The 18,419-nt window shown below is 28.1% G+C and overlaps 1 long non-coding RNA gene and 2 other non-coding genes across 3 annotated transcripts; 1 reads left to right on the forward strand and 2 right to left on the reverse strand.

The window, feature by feature from the left end:
• Nucleotides 1-122: 122 nt before the first annotated feature.
• Nucleotides 123-8,240, forward strand: LOC114194158 (uncharacterized). Its single transcript, XR_003606348.2, has 3 exons — nucleotides 123-229; nucleotides 6,268-6,432; nucleotides 7,986-8,240. It is a non-coding gene; the product is annotated as an uncharacterized LOC114194158 (long non-coding RNA).
• A 2,505-nt stretch (nucleotides 8,241-10,745) lies between these two features.
• On the reverse strand, nucleotides 10,746-10,833 carry LOC114195696 (small nucleolar RNA snoR114). Its single transcript, XR_003606530.1, has one exon. It is a non-coding gene; the product is annotated as a small nucleolar RNA snoR114 (small nucleolar RNA).
• Nucleotides 10,834-10,843: 10 nt separating this feature from the next.
• On the reverse strand, nucleotides 10,844-10,914 carry TRNAG-GCC (transfer RNA glycine (anticodon GCC)). The gene has a single exon. It is a non-coding gene; the product is annotated as a tRNA-Gly (tRNA).
• Between the last annotated feature and the right edge of the window lie 7,505 nt (nucleotides 10,915-18,419).

Raw genomic sequence — 18,419 nt, forward strand, 5'->3', positions numbered from 1 at the left:
CTGTGGTGTCACCTCTGCACAAGTTAGGAATATACAACAAAGGAGGACAAAAATATTCGATTACTTGAAATCATGTTATTAATACTTAGGCATTGACCATTAGCATCAAATAAAAAGAATAATGACATTCAAAAAAGATGAGAGGAGTGTGATAGACCCAACCACTACAGTGCACACAGTTTCGTCACAGCTCCTCACAACTGGTGCTTTCGATGGTACGGTTTATATGGTATGTATTTATACAAAGTGTTCTAACTAATCACTACAATCAAATAAGTCAGAATATTTAAAGAATTATCTCTCATTTTTCTTTTACTAACCCCTAATAAGTTTCCCTCTTTCTTTTATTATTTCCATAACTCATTTTTAAAGTCTTCTCTTATTCCACCCCTCATTTCTCTTCTATAACCTCTCATAAATATTTACCAATTTGGTATTTTACTAATCTTGACTCCAAAGTCTAACACCAATTTGCATTTTGTTGAGAAATTGAATAAGAGTCCTGAAATTCGACTTAAAAGGTTCATTTTTTTACTCCACAATACGACTTCCATGCTCAAATGGGATCACTTTACCATCTTCTCCAACACCATCCCCAAGTTCCACAATGCGAGACTATAACACCACTAAATCACTATTAGGGATGACATTGGAGTGGAAGGGATTAGGTTCATTATCTCATACTCATCTTCAAATAAACAAATTTATCTTCATACTCATACCCAAGGACATAATATTTTTATCTCTTTCCCTTCCCAATGGATAATGGATATGGGTATACGCTAATACGTATATCTACTAGTCTTTCAACCTGTGCATCCCACGAGATTTATTTTAATACATTTTCATTGGTTTTAAATTAATCTAAGTTTTAAATATTATTAAAAAATAAAGTTACTAATAATAAAAATAATAAAAGTTATTATTGATGATTGTTATACAATTATATGTATTGTATGTAATAAATTCAGAATATATTGTAAAGGAAATAACTCTTTAAAAACATATGATGAATTTTGTATATCATCATTTGTAAAGAAATTGAAGTTCATTATTGGTAATGTGTAATTCGAATAAGAGAACAACATCATTAGTAAGATATGCATTTATGATCATTGTAGTTAATTTCAGATAATAGATATATCATTGAATAATGAAATAAGTTTGAAAAAGATCGATAAATAAGGAGTGACATACCTATAGTTTCGTCTTTGTTAAAGACTTTTGAAAGTTTTTTTGTAGACAACATTTTTAGTTGTATTGGTCATGTTTCCATCTTCATCTAAAATAAGTATTTTGAGTGATTTCTTTGTTTTTACTCTAGAAATGACAACATATAGTTGTTCATGTGCGAATATTGTACGTGGAAGATAAAGTCTAATTCTAGAAAGAGACTGACATTGACTTTTGTTAATTGTCAATGCAAAACATATTGATATTGAAAATTGTCTTCTTTGAAATTTAAACGACAAACCTAAATCAAAAGTAACTAAATTCATTATTCGGATAAATATTTTGTCACCAATGTTTTTTCCTGCAAACAATGTTTTGTCAAAATTATTTTTTAAATTAATGTTTAAGTTTTTCTGAAAAGTGAAAAATATGTGACAATTGTTCAAAAACCTCAAAAAATATTTAATTTTTGATGAATTAAAATTTCAAAAGTCAATCAATAACTCTGAAAAAGTAGTAGAACAATTTACCATATCACCCTTTGCGCAACATTCCAAATGCTTAAGAAGAGAGTAGTAAAAAAGAACTTATTTAAAAAGATGATCCACAATGAACATAGAGACTAGAAAACAAACAATATAATATTATTTATAAATATTTCTTTGAAATAATAAATTGTAAATAGTATAAATAGCTTAATATTTTATTTTAGTTGAAAATACAATCGTATGTAATTATTTATTTTTAGTTTAATAAAAATGTCATTATTTAATTATTTATTTATTATTTTAAACCATATTTTATATAGTATTACTATTATTATTATTATATTAGTGTTAATATGTTATTACGATAGTGTTGAATATTATTATGAATGATAACATATTATATTATTAATAACCATCAAAGCTTTTTTTAATTTTTCATCTCCAGAGTTTTTCATATCCTTAATACGAACTTATCTTATAAATTAAAAATATCCAAGAGTTGTTTAGAGGCATTAAAAATATCCATTAAAAAGATTTCACTCTTTTAAATTTTTTTGGAATTTGAATTTCAAATTCAAACATAAGTAGGATATTTTTATAGATTTTTGAAATTTCAACTTTAAAACTCAAACTTTATTACTATGTATATTTCAAATTTCATAATATAAATCTTCGAAATAAGATTGAAATTGAAATGGTAGGTATTTTCATATCTTTAAAAGTTTACAAAATTTATAAATTTTATTTTTTACATTATATTTTAATTATTATTATGTTATTTCATGATTATATTGTTATTAAATATGATTATATTTTATAATAATTATTATATCGTTATGAATGACCAAATCTTTTGAAGTTTTGAATTTTCATATTTTTTTATCAGAAACATTAAAAATATTTATTAAAAGGATTTTAAATTTTTGTATATGTCTTTGTTAAGACTTTAGCAAGTGTACCAAGTCGTGCAAGTAATAAAAATGGTAAGTCCAAGTGTCGTTTTTTCACGGGAATTGCGTTTGTTTAGTTAACTAGGTGTATTTACTAATTTAAGCGTCGAATATAACCATAGATTAATTTGAAACAAGTGAAAACATAAAGATTTCTAAACTTTAAAGTGATAAAATACCAAGCAAAGACTCATTGGGGTTGGACTTCATGACCAAAACTCTAAGCAAGCATCTCACAATATATATCTCTCATCTACTCAAGCATTGACATCAAAGGTACGCAATCCCTAATCCCTTAGGGGTATGTCTTGAACTTTTATGTAAAAATACTAATTCCTTAGATGTTTAAACACAAAAGACACATTAAAAACGATGTCTAGAATGACCAAAAGCTTTGGTCTATGTCTAGAACCAAACCTTTAGGTTGTTCTATCCATGTCTAGGGTTCCAAAACACTTTCCAATGATTAGATACCACTAGAGATGGCAAATAAACCCGTCCCCGTGGGTATTGCCCGAACCCGTCCCCGTTTCGACGAGGAATCCCTGCGTTGATTGGGTATGGGTGTGGGTATGGGAAATTCCTGACTTTTTCAAATGGGTATGGGGATGTACATATCCCCACTATAATACTCGTCCCCGTTTAAATTATTAAAATATTCACAATTAATTAAGTAACCATATAATATATATATATATATATATATATATATATATATAATTTTTTATTTCTTTTAATTATTTGGTTTGTCATGACACTCATTCACATCTCAATTATATTTTTCATCTTATCATAACATTTGTGTAATCATGTTAAAAAGATGTATGTCAATTAAAATTTTTTTTTGTCTCACATTTGAATATTTCTATTATTTTTTAATATTTTTATTTATTGTATATTTTCCTTTCACATGAGAATGATTAATACGCTCAATTTAAGTATTTAATAGCACAAACCTTTCATTTAATAGGTAATATACAAAAAACATTTACTTATTATTATTAGTTTTTGTTTCATTTGAAGAACTCTTTTGTTTTACTAAAACAATTTTTGTTATTTCTCAACTATTGAGTATATATGTTAATATTTGAAAAGTTTTCTTAGATCTCTAAGATATTTTTCAACTTATCATATCTTTAATTATACATTTGTTTTTCTTTGTGCGATTTCTTTCAATAGTCTCTTAAATTGTTTGTAAACATTTGTTAATTTTTAAATATTTTTATTTGTTGTTTATTTTCATTATATAGAATACTATTTCGATATATTTTATCTAATTTTTTTTTTCTAACTCATTATCAATCATACTGTAATTTTTTTCACTATAATTGTATAAATAACTTTTATTTACTACAATATAAAAATTTAATGTAATTGTCATGAATATTTTTTTATCACCATCCAACATAATTGAAGTTCAAAAGATACAAGATCTATGTTAAAATTTTATTATTATGATTATTATTTGTTCTTTGTATTATTTTGATCAAGTAATGTATTATAACTTTAATTAGTGTATAAAAAAGAGATTAATTAGAATTTAAAAGATTGAAGTAAACAAACATTTAAAATATATTTTAATTTGAATATTTGTTTTATGTTTTTAAAAAAATATTTTTAAATTTTATTAACTAGATTTCATTAATGTTTGCAAATTTAATAAATGTGTTGGTTCTCATGAAATTTTATTTGGTATTATAATCTAAAATGTAATCAATTATAATTTACTTTAAACTTTTATTGTGATATTTTTGTTCTTTGTATCATTTTGATCCAATGATGTATTATAACTTTTATTAGTGTATAAAAAAGAGATTTATTAGAATTTAAAAGATTGAAGTAAACAAACATTTAAAATATATTTTAATTTGAATATTTGTTTTCCTTTTATATTTTTTAAAAATTTTATCAACTATGTTTCATTAATATTTGCAAATTTAATAATTGTTTTGGTTCTCATGAAATTTTATTTAGTATTATAATCTAAAACGTAAACAATTATAATTTATTTTAAAGTATTTGATATCGAAGGAACAACCATCCTTCTAATATTGAATATTTGATAATATTATGTTTCCTTTACCATAATTTTTTATTACTTTATAAAATTAATTAAAATTAATATTGAAGTAGTAAGAAAATGGGTATGGGTATGGGTACAAGATTATACCCGTTACCCGGTGGGGATGGGGATGGGACACAAGTTTGATACCCGTTGGATTTGGGTATGAGGATGGGGATGAATTTTTTTTACGGGGATGGGTATGGGATAGCGAAACTCGTACCCGCCCCGCCCCGTTGCCATGCATGGATACCACCCAAAACGCATAAATATTCCATCATGCACGAAAATAATGTGGATAGAACACAAAAGTAGTGAAAGAGATTCTATTGCATAGATGAAACTATAATGAGTTTAGGTACATTACATCCAACCCCAATGAAATGGAGTTTAGCTACTCCTATACATCTAGAGCACAAATGGAGTTTGAATGGTAGAATGGAAGAAGAAGGATGAATCCTTTTAGCTCTAGAAGCGTTTCTGCCTTCGTCTTGAGTTCTAGTAGTGTTCCTCCCACCAAAAACTGTCTTTTCATTCGAGTCTCGACACTTTTAATGTTTAAGCAAAAAGTGAAAATCGCTGGGCCAACATTCATTCTCGCTGGGCTAGCAAGCCTTCCTCGCTGGGCTAGTGAGTCTGGGTAGCTGGGCGAGTGGCTCCAAGCAGCAACTAGTGATTTTTCTCCAATCTTCCATTCTTTTCTACAAAAGTCCACAAACATCAAAGTAAACATGTTTTTGAAATAAAATAACAAAATCTTAAATTCTTTCATGAGATTAACACAAAAATACATGAATAAAAGACAATTAAGAGGTTCTAAGAAGTGTAAACAATAGGTAATTATCACACTTATCAGTCTTATATTTTAAATGTTAAATTTAATTTTGTTTACAGTCTTTTTACGATTTCAAATTTTAAATCGAAACTTTATTATTTTATATATAAAAAAGATTTATCACTCTCAATTAAAAAAGCATAGAACATCTTGGTTTTCAATGAACTAATTTTAAAATTTATTTTTAAAAAACCCTTTACAATGAATTATAACATCATTTTAGAAAGTTGAAATGAAATATTGTAAGGTTTCTTGTTTTTAATATACTTATTTATAATATGGTGTGAATATATGAAGAATATTACCAATTTATTATGCAGCAAATGAATCCTTAGTGCAAAAATTATAAACTAATAAATTTGGATTTGTATGTTGTGAATGTTGTATAGATTTGCATATTTAAATTCAATATAATTTTGATTTTGTATATGATTCTTATTTTGATTTTGATATTGATATTGAAATTCACAAATGACGACTTTTATGGTTTGTAAGTTTAGAAATTTATATATTGTAGGTAATATTACATTTAATAAATATATGTGTAAGTGATTTACAATTATTTAAATTATCTTATTAATTTAAAATATAAATTTAAAATTTAAAATAAACATACAATATTTGTAAGGCCCAATTGTTTCTGCCCATCTTATTTTAAAGGCTGCCCAATCTTTTGGGCCTAAATGGGGTTGACCCAATTCAATTTCTGACCTAAGGTACCCCAAAACCCTAACTTGTAACCACTCTTTGTAAAAACAGATTCCACACATCTCTTAGAGTAGCTGTCGTCATCCTCTGCTAGGGTTTGGAGTCGTCATAGCCTAGCAAGCTCGGCCTCATTCTTCCATTCTGCTTCGCGAAGCTGTTCCTTAAGCTACTGTCCTTCACCGTTCGAGTATTGGAACTCTAGCTAACATTTCTCAGGTAAGGGAAGCTAGGGTTTACGCTTTTAAAGTTATTTTGCCGATTTTTGGTCTGTTGTATGGTTGTGATGCTTGAATGAGGTTGTTGGTCGAATAAAAATGTATGGTGTGCAAGTATGTTTGATTGATGTGGCGCTACTCTTTTTCAACACTGCACACCTTTCGTAAAATGAAGATTTCTACTTCTTTAATCGTTGTATCGAGCTGATATTTTAACAGCTGGTCCCTAACATATAATGCTTGACTTTGACCGGTCCGATCTTTAATCGGAGCTCTTTAGTGAGAGCAGTTTTTATCGCAAAGTCACTGAATTTGTGTTGTTGACAACATTGCACACTTGTCGTAAAATGAAGATTTCTAATTTGTTAACCGTTGGATCGAGTTGATATTTTAACAGCTGGTCCCTAATACATAATTCTTGACTTTGACTGGTCGGATCTCTAATCAGAGCTCTGTAGTGAGAGCAGTTTTTATCGCAAGGTCACTGAATTTGTGTTGTTGACAGCACTACACACTTTTTGTAAAATGAAGATTTCTACTTCGTTAACTGTTGGATCGAGCTGATATTTTAACAGCTGATCCTTAACACATAGCTTTTGACTTTGACCGATTCGATCTTGAATCAGAGCTCTGTAGTTAGAGCAGTTTTTATCGCAAGATCACTGTAGTTTGATTGTTTCTCTGATCTTGAATGGTTATTACTGGCTCAAATCTAATTGTTATACTAAGAGCATGTGATAAATGATTATGCATGAGTGATGTGATTCATGGATTGTGGATGATGGGTTTTGTACGAACTTGGCACGTGATTTAAATGAGAGGGTTGGTATCAAGGAGACATGTTGATATGAAATACAAATATATATTCACTGTTTGGGAAGGATGAGTTGGTATGGATTCAACATTTGGTTATGAATGAGAATGGGTTGTGAAGGTTGGCATGAGATATTGTGTATGGTAAACATTACTTGATTGATTGAACATGATTGGTCTGTGGTCAGTGCGTAATTCCTTGAAATCTCTTGGTGGGATTTCAGGGTCGTGCTTCAGTGGTCGAGACGTAAGCCCCTGTTAGTGGGTGTCCATGGTGGTGCCCCATCTATATAATTTGGTAAGGATTCAAGGTAAGGATTGCATCCTGACACTCTAAGGGGTCAGTTAGTCTCACTTAGAGCGGACTAACTCTTGTGGTGAGAGTAGCAGGAGGCCTGAAACTCATTAAGGGCTAACCTTGTGGGGGGATTGATTCACTGTAACACTTGTAACACTTGTAACACATAGCTCGGGGGTGAGCAGAGGTATCCACCACAAGTGCAAGCTTCCGCTGAATCCGACCAGATTATATGTATCTGGATGAGTCAAGTCAGAGTCTAGTGTATTGCTTGAGAAAGTCATAACATGTTGGATGATTTATAAATACTACTTGGTTTGGGTGATAGTATGTGACTGCATGATATATTGTTTTCTACTCTAGCTTACCCTACTTTTGTTGTTGTGTGTTCTGCTGTGTGGTACTCTCTCTTGCGATGATCATTAACTTATTGGTGTGAGCAGTTGTGAGGAACACCTGCGGACAACAGGGAGGTGATGGTTCTACTGCATAATCTGCATGGGCTGGATCTTAGTTTCTTTGGGCTTTCTTTAGGGCTTTGTCCCATGTATTTCGATATGTTTTACTACTCTACCTTCATCTGTTAAACTTTTTTTCTAGTTTCCTGTTGGCATTGTGGTGTGCCTAACTTTGTAGGGGTTGTGTTAAGGGCCCCAAGACTGCGCTGTTGTACTATGTGTGTGTGGCGTTTCTTTTAATTACGCTTATTAATTAAATGGAACGTTACAATATTCCTATGTGATTGAATAATGAACAGAAGATTTATAATCTAAAAAGTTGTTCAAAAAGTTGAAACAGTAAGTACAAATAAATATAAATATAAATAATAAATAATAAATAACGAATAAATGAATGAATCAACAAATAAATAAATAGTAAATATGAAAAAAATAATGACATTTGAAATTATAAAGTAACGACATAATCACTCCCTAAACCTAAATCCAACAGAGGAAATGAGAAGGTCCAACAAATTCCTTGAATAATTTTAATAAATAGGTGTGCATCATTTATTAGTATTTCAATTATGTTAATATTTATTTTAAATTTTGAAAAAGTGGTTTAGAAATTCAAAAATAATGCTCAAGCAATCGTCTCTTGAGAGATTTAATTCTCGACTAAATTTTTATATTGGGAGTGTAACGCTTAACCATTCGCTTTTTGAGAGATTGAATTTATCGACTTGAGGGTCTAACACTCAACCAATCCCCTCTTGGGAGATTTATTTTCTCTTCTAATCTTTTATTTGAGAGTCTAACACTCAAAAAATCATCTTTTGGGAGATTTAATTTCTTGACTAGTTTTTTATATTGGGAGTCTAATGACCAATTTCCTTTTGAAAGGATAATGCTCGACCAAATTCTCTAGGAGACTAATGCTTGACCAAACTTGGGGGTATCTTAAGAGATTACCCATTTCGATTCAATGGAGAAACGTTGTAGCATTAAGAACAATCTTTCACTGCAAAAAGAAGGCAACACTACAAGAAAATATCTTATTAGTAACCAATTTCAGTGACTAAAAGTTATTAGTCACTATAGTGACCAATTTAGATACTCATTTACAAAGTAAAAAAATATTGATTACTAAAATAGTGACTATTATGAATAAAAAATTATAATTGGCCTTTGAAATAGTAACTAAAATAGTCACTAAATAGTAACTAAAATTGGTTAACATGTATATATAAATTGTAATTAAGCTTAATTATTAATTTGGTCTCAAATTGGAAAAGGATGAAATTGCTTAATTTTAGAAAAAAAGACGACTAAATTAAATAAAAATTATAGATATAGAGACTAAATTAAAAACAAACACTATCATGTGGCATTAAGAGTGATACGTGACTCAACCATGACTTGACACGTAACAATTTTTGTTTTAAACAAATATTAGAAAAAAATTAAAAAAATTAAAATTCCCCCATTAATATGTGACATGGATAAACACGGTGTTAACCTCAATCTAAAAGAACCAAATTGAATCGTTTTAAAAAATATCAACTGAAACAAACAAAATAAAAGGAGATAATTAAACCAATCAAACAAATAGGAGGATCAAATGAATATATAGATGTATTTTAAATTTAGGTACACTTAGTTTAAAAGTTGAAACTTTGTAACCACCGAAACATATAATATGATATAATATAATATAAAGTTAAATATGTTTTTAATTGCTTAATTTTTCATTAAAAATTTATATTAATTACTCTTTAAAATTTTGACGCTTAAATTTAGAAATTCTTCAATTTAGTCTTGTTAATTAGATTTGGTTAGATATTAAAATTTTTGAATATAATAATAATAAAAAAATATCTTTTAGCCGTGATTTATTTTGTTTCCTCTTTTCCTTTTCTCTTTGTGTCCTTTCTCTTTGTGTTTTTTCTCTTTTTCCCTTTCATCTTTCATCATCGTAGGTGTTATCCTTGCTTTCTTCTACGACTTCTTCTGCTCAAAGTTTATATTTTCTTCTTCTTTTTTTTCTGTTGTTTTTCTTCTACAATTTGCAACAAGGTTTTTCTTCATTTCTTCATTTCATTTTATTGTGCTTTTACTTTTTCCAAAATTGGGTTTGAATGAAACGAATGATTTTTCCTAATTGAATCTAATACGCGTGTTTAAATTGACAATATCACCGGCCACCGTAGTGTACCGTGAACTTCAATTGGTATGAGTTTGAGATTTCAATTGGTATTTATAAGACAGTGATCAAAATCTTACATGAACTCTAATTTTCATCTCTCAAAGATACACACTGTTTAGAAAATATAGTTGAATAAATCTGAAAATGATAAACAGAGTTATATTAAAACATGTACTTAGAATGGATTGAATTCTTTGACATGTTATAATTGATGTGTATACTCTAACATCATAAAATGTAAGCTTTCTAAATTGGTTGAATTGAATGTGTTGGTAATCAAGCATAGTATTTCTTTCTCATGCATAAAATGTAAGCTTTCTAAATTGGTAAGATGTAGAATTGATAAAGATGGAACTCATTCTTTAATTTTTGTGGGGCTTTATCAACAACAATAAACTAAATTCTTTTTCAATTTTTCTGTGCCACCTCTTCAAGTTAGGAATATAGGAGAAAATAATATTTGATTACTTAAAACCATATTATTAATTAATAATTCCAACTTAGGTCGTTATTAGCATCAAATAAAAAGAATAATCACAGAAAAAAACAAAAAGAGAGAGCTCAGATGTGTCCCAGTTCGTCTGAAAGGTCAGAGAAGAGTGATAGGCTCTAACCATCACAGTGGACACAGTTTCATCATAGCAAACCCACAGACTGCACCAGCCGGGAATCGAACCCGGGTCTGTACCGTGGCAGGGTACTATTCTACCACTAGACCACTGGTGCATTTTTTCTTATTGATCTTTCTCTTAATACTAGAAAGTGGATCTTATTATAACTTGGTTTGAATTGAACAGGTTCAACATTTGTGAAAAAAGCTCCTCGGATATTGGATTAAATTATGTTCACTGTATTTCAAAATTTAAAACTCAAAATAAGAGAAATGAAAATGAGACAGAATACAAATAATTTTAAATTATGATTTTTTGGTTAAATATTAACAAAGTTATAACTTATTCCTTTTAAAATATATAAAAAAAACATTTCATTATAATTTATTTTAAATTTTCTAAAAAAATATGTAAATCACTCCGTAAAATTCATGATCCAAGCATAATCTTAACTAATTAGATGAGTAACCAATTATGTATAATTTATTTTTTGTGTAAGTTATAAACTTTTTAACATTTGAATTTGAATTTTCAATTCATACAATAGTTAACTTATAAAATAATTAACTTTAAAAAAAATATTTATACACACATTGCAACATCCAAAATTTTCTAAACTTTCTATTATTTATAATTTTAACCGTTGAGTTTTGTGACAACTCCATTTGTAAAAGCAAATGCAAATTCTAGATCACAAATCAGATAGAAATATATAGGTCTATATAAGATTCTACCGAGAACATTTTTATATTTATCATAAAGTAAATCTTTATAAGGGTTAAATATGTTTTTGATCCCTAAACTTTCAGTGAATTTTGGAATTAGTTCATTTCGAAACTTTAGACCAATTTAGTCTTTCATCTTTTGAAATATGTGGATTTAGTCCTTTTAATCAAATTTTGTTAAATTTATTTGATGTTTCGTACACATTTCAAGATTGTATTTGAGTTGTTTATACTATTTGACACATTTTTGCTTTAATGTTAAGTCAAATACTATTATGAAACATGCTTAAAATGTCAAATAAACTTCACAAAATTTGATTAAAAAGACTAAATCCATGTATTTTGAAAGATGAAAGACCAAATTGGTTCAAAGTTTTGAAATTGACTAATTCCAAAATTCACTGAAAGTTAAGGGACCAAAAACATATTTAATACTTATTATAATTATATTGTTTAATAAAATATCTTTTTATAAACATCTTAACCTATGATGCATGGATACGATACATATCTGACACGTCGATATATTTATTTTGAAAATAATAGGGTACGATACGTGATAGATACACGATATATGAATATTGAAAAATGTACAATAATTCTTAAAAACATAATAAATGTATGATTGTTATTGTGTAAATCCAAATTAAAACTATATGTTGTTAAGACTTTGGCAAGTGTACCAAGTCGCGCAAGTAGTAACCGGTAAGACCGGGATATCGTTTCCCAAGAGACTCGTGTATACTAAATATTTGCGTAATTAGTGACTAATTTAAACTAATGAATAAATTCATAATTTGGTTCTTTGTATGAAATTAAATTTTGCATAAATAATTAAAATTGAACTTTGGAAGTTAAAGGCACTTAGTGAATGAAAAAGATTAGAAATGAAATGAGTTGATATTGTCGGGGTAAGAATTCACCAACTATGCTCTCATGCAACTACAATTTAACATCCTCTTCATTAATATGCTAATGTCAACCCACAATTTTACTCAAACCCTAATTCCTTAATGAATTGAGCCTAAATTTCCCTATTAAAAGTCAATTCCTTGAACTCTTAATAAGCAAATTTTGCTTTATGCACTAAGGTTTAAGACAACCAATGGGTCAAGCCCCATTCCTAGGTACAAGCTCCATTGAGTTTTCTTATTTCAAATATAGGTTTCAAAAGATATTTCCACACCCAATGAACCAAAAATCATGCAATAGATGGCTAAATCAATACAAGCATTAAGTGAAGAAATAAGAAGACTAGCAATTAATGAAAGAGTCATATATATAATCAAAACATTTGCATTTACATAAGAGTTTCGTGGCTACATCTAACCCCAACAAAAATGGGTTTAGCTCTCCATTGTCATGGATAGCTCAAGCTTGCAAATGAAAGAGATGGAAGAGAAAGAGATACAAAGAGGAAGATGGAGTTGTTCCCACAAGCCCTAGCACTCCTCCAAGCTCTCAAAATACGTTCTTCGTGCCTCGAAAATGCCAAAGATCTGTTTCCCCTCGCGAAAACAGAAGAAAAAGAGCCAACTTGCCACATCAGCGAACACTGGCGCTTGACGGAAGGGTCTCACCGCCAGGCGCTATCGAGCAAACAGGGGGCAAAACTAACAGCTACCGCCGGGCGGTGTCCAGTTACCGCCAGGCGGTTCGTAACAGGGGCGCCTGGCTGGCGCTTGACTGGCGGTTTGTTTCGCCTGGCGCTTGCTTCGTGTCGCCAGACGCTTGCTTCGTGTCGCCAGGCGCTCTTCCTATTGACATTTTTCTTCTTCTCCTTGCTATTCCGGGTCACTCATTAGTCTAGATTTTTGGAACAAAGCTTCTCATCTACAAAAAGGACACAAAAAATGGGGATTAGTGGTATATTTAGATAAATATAACCCAAAATGTATTTATTTACAAAAGTAAGGTAAAATTGAGGATTAAGTAGGTTAAAAGCTTTGGAAGAGATGATTTTGCTAATGAAATATAGCTTGGATAATGGTAAAAATTAACATTATCATATGTACTAAAGTTGTCAACATAAAAAAATAAAAATCATTGTCATTGTAAAAATACCACAATAAGAAAATTTCAAATAATGACCAATTTTAGTAACAAAAAATATGTTAGAGACCAATTTTCTAATTAGAGATTAATTATTTTAATAGTCAAAATCTTAATAGCTAATGTTAGAGACAAATTTAGAAATCAATTCATAATAAAAGCTATTTTAATTATCAATTTAGACACCAATTATAATTTTTTTGAACTATTTTAGTTGCAAATAATTTATAGTTTTTAAATTGGTACTTAAAATGGTCACTATATAATGATTAATTATTTTTTGTCACTAAAATGTGTCATTATTCAAAGATTTTCTTATATTGTACTATGACTTTATAAATTATATATTTCACTACTTCACTAAGTATTGATAAAGTATCCTAAAATATCGGACACAAACACGTCAGACACGGATACGTGACCCAAGTTGAAGTATTAGTACATCATAGATCTTAATTATAAGGTTGATCTTTGTTTCCATAATAAAGACAAGGTCTGGCTTAAATAAGTCATTTCAAGTCGAACTGAGTTTGTTAAGTCTAAGGTCAGATAACTTAGACTCAATCAAATCAAGCCAAGTTGGCTTGGACGAATTAAATTGGTTAAAATACCTTTTTGATTTCAATTTTTGTAAGTTTTGTTAAATAAGTCTTTTGTTTTTTAGCTCAAATAGGTCATAATTCTCATCAATTTTGTTCAATTGGGTTCTTTTTTTACTAACAATGTTAAAATCATTAATGGCCATGAACAGTGACTGCCATGTGTGTCACTTCGTGGTTTTTTTTTAATTCTTTTTAATTGTTAATGTGTCAACCCAACAACATGTCATGTGTCAAAGTCAATGTTCTATATTCAATTTGGTCCCTATATTTTTTATTTTTGTTCAATTTAGTCCCAATTTTATTTAAAATTGACCAATTTGGTCCCTATCGAAGATGTGAACAAATTTAATTTCTATATAAAAGTTATAATGATGTGAATTTTAATATATTATATAAAAATATTTAATAAAAAATGTAAATTTTAATATAAAAATTAAATTTGGTTTCAATTTGGAGATGGACCAAATTGAATCATGTTAACAAAAATTGGGACTAAAGTGAATAAAAATAACAAATATAGGGACCAAATTGAATATAGAACATTGACTTTGATACGTGGCACGCTATTGAGTTGACACGTGGACAATTAAAAAAATAAAAAAAAACTAAAATAAATAAAAAAACCACACGGCAGTCATTGTTCATGACCGTTAATGATTTAAACGGTGTTAGATAAAAAGACCCAATTGAACAAAATTGACGAAAATTGGTACCTATTTGAACACAAAAACAAAATTAGGACTTATTTGACAAAACTTGACGAAAATTGGGATCAAAAAGGTATTTTAGCCAATTAAATTTAGTCGAGTTGTCTTAGACAAAGGTTGAGATGAGTTGACTCGACCAAAGCCCGAATCAATTTAAGTAAAGGAAAGTCCACATTCAATATAGTGGGAAGGTCCACATTCAATCGAGTTGAGCTATACCAAGTTAATCCTAAATTGATCAAGACCAAGGCAGTCTTAACCCCAATCAAGACCAAGTCAAGTTGAGTTTATCTGAGTCTACCTAGGTCAAGTAGAGTTAAGTGAACCAAAACAAGTTGAGTTGCCCAAAGCGAGTCAAGTTGGTTTAGGCCTAGGCTCGATCCCACCTCAAGTCGAGTTGGGGTAGGTCAACATTCATCTAAGTCAAGGATGACTTATGTTTTTCCTGAGGTGGGCTAGGCTCATATGGGTCCTAGCCTGATCAAGCACTAATGCATTTTTGGCATTTTAAATCGACTTATATACCTCGGGTCTGTAAAACCAACTCATGTTTTGGCATTTTTGGAATTGTTGTAGTTACACAACATGGTGGCATTTATTCGGTAGTTGTAATGTGCACCTAGTTGGTAGTGCTAGTAATTGGTAGTGCACCTAATTGGCACCTAATCACAATTTAAGAATCCCTAGAGTACAAATTAATGAAATATTAGCTATAAGTTAAAAATAAGTCAAAGCACTACATACATTTATATAATTATCTTTTCATCATTATTACATTAACTACTTGGTGAATATAATATAAATATGATAACATCTTATCTTATTAGAGAACATATTCCTTTATTTACATTTTTTAAAAGGATATTTGAGTTATAATATTGAAGAAAAAGAATTATACAAATAAAATATATTTTTATAAAATTTAACCAAAATCAAAAGGGCACCTTTTTATACCTTATATGAATATGCTTCAGTTCAGTAACCGAAGCTGAAGATTTAAAATAATCGCTACTAAAACTCTTTTCTGCATTAATGAAGATCAGGTTTGCCTTAGGAGTGTATGAAACTTCTTCTAAATTATAAAAGCGTTACCTTGCATGCAATGCTTTCAAAAATATTTTTTTTTTTCATAAATTAGGTGAGGCTAGTGATGCAAACTTCTGAACTAGTTCCTCTTTATAACATCACCCATTGTGCTAAAAATATTCATACGTATTTCTTGGGACATCAAATAAAATAATTACCAAATACTCAATTGGTTAAAAACATTGTAGTTGTAAGTGATTTCATTAAGAAAAGACTTTATTCTTGAGCTATGAGAGCTAATTTTCCACAATACCTCTTGTTCATTTAAAATGTTGGATTGGATTTTTCTAGTTTAAACTAAATCAAGTTTGAAGCTAGTTAATAACTTCATGGATATAGTCAAACATAGAATATATATTTAATATAGATTTGTCTCAATCTTAAATATAATAATTATCAAGTGGATAATTGGATATATTATTTAAAATAAATATTCGCCAACTTGAAGTAGGTTACTTCGTTTAAAATGAACATTTTCTAACGAGAATGTATATTAATGTAAGAGATAAATATATTATGCTCAGTCTCTAAAAATATTAACTCTATATGGGGTAATTTTTTTAAAAGGGTATTCATATAAATTCTAGTTTAGTTTGATATATAGTTGCTGAGCTTTTAAACAAAAGAATTAGAAGAAAAAAAATTGATGAATGTCTCTAACTGGTTTTGTTGATAGCAGGGCAAGAAAAACACTGTTCTGAGTTATAAGCGTTGGGATGTATCTCTCAAAGGGTTTTGTTCTGCTGTTCTTGTCTTTCTACTGCTATTTTCTTTTTGCTACTGCTTTCATCACTCACTGATCTCACCGAAGGTATACCTTTTTATTTTTTCTGTTTTTCAAAGTTTGTATTCTATAGTAGCATCTCTTTAATGATTCATTAGCTTTTCTGGAACTGAAATATGCCAAAAGAATTATAATCTCTTTTAGTTCGATTTAGCTTGATATTTTTATTTTGTTTAATTTGGTTTAATTTTTGTTAAAATAGAACAATTTTGTCCATTCTAAATTAAAATCTAATTTAATTTTTATATAAATTTTATAAAATATTAATATTTTTATTAATTATTTTTAAAATTTAATTATAAATTATTAAATTTAAATATAAATTTAATATTTTAAAATTAAATTATTAAATAAAATATAATTATTATAATATTATTATAATACAATTATAAATATTTTCTTCTAATAATTATACTTTAAATATACTAAAATTTATAAAATTAACATTTAAAAATATTATAAATATTTTAGAGATATTAAATTTATGTTTTACTTAATATTTAAAAATATTAAAAATATTTTAGAAATTTTAAATTTATAATTTACTTGACATCTAAAAATATTAGAAATATTTTAGAAATATCAAATTTATGTTTCACTAATAATTATATTCTATTTAATAATTGAATATAATTAAATATAATTATTTAATTTATAACTAATTGTAATTATTTATAATTGAATTTTAGAAATAGTTAATAAAAAATGTCAATTTTAATAAAAATATTAGTATAATATTTATATAAAAATTAAATTTGAATTTAATTCGAAAAGGATAAAATTGTTACATTTTAATAAAAATTGGGACTAAACTGATCAAAGGTAATGGATACAGGGATTAAATTGAATAAAATAAAATGATACAACCACGAACTAGCAGCACGTGAGAATGATATTGACATGTGACACCATGTTGATTTGACACGTAATTTTTTTTAAATTAAAAAAATTTAAAAAAGTTTAAAAAATTAAAAATAAAAATAAGAAAAATGACGAACTGACCCGTGATATGCACATACATACTACAGGAAAATCTTAATTAATGACCAATTCCAGTAACAAAAAGTAATTGGTCACTATAGTGACCAATTTATATTTTCAACAAATTATATCTGGTTTCTAAATTAGTAACTAAAATAGTTTTTATTATAATCTGGTATGTACATACCAAGATTTTGACTACCATTATAATTGACTTCTACATTAGTTTCTAATTAGAAAATTGGTTACTAAATTGATCTCTAAACAAATTTTTTGGTCATAAAATTTGTCATTATTTGGTAGTTTTCTTTTAAACACTGTAAGAAAAATGACTAAATTAATGAAAATTAGAACTAATTGAATATTGAAACTAAATGACGATCAAATTGAATAAACAAACGTGACAAAAATAGGGACGGTAAAAATATTTAAGTCATTGTTTTTCTTTTTTTTCTTTGCTTCAACTATTCATAGCAACAAATTCTTTCAATAAAATTATTTTATTTTTTTAACAAAATTATTTTATTTTTTTAACAACATTCTTTTATGATTTTTAATAACATTCTTTTATGAATTTTATCAAATTTTAATTAAGTGAAATAAAAATGTAATTAGAGGTTTGATTTGATTTTTTATTAAAAGCCAAACTATAATATCTCTTACATTAATGATTTTTTCTTTTT

This window comes from Vigna unguiculata, chromosome 8, assembly GCF_037176805.1.
Source record: "Vigna unguiculata cultivar grain cowpea cultivar isolate G323 ecotype 2 chromosome 8, ASM3717680v1, whole genome shotgun sequence".
Taxonomy (NCBI): Eukaryota; Viridiplantae; Streptophyta; class Magnoliopsida; order Fabales; family Fabaceae; genus Vigna; species Vigna unguiculata.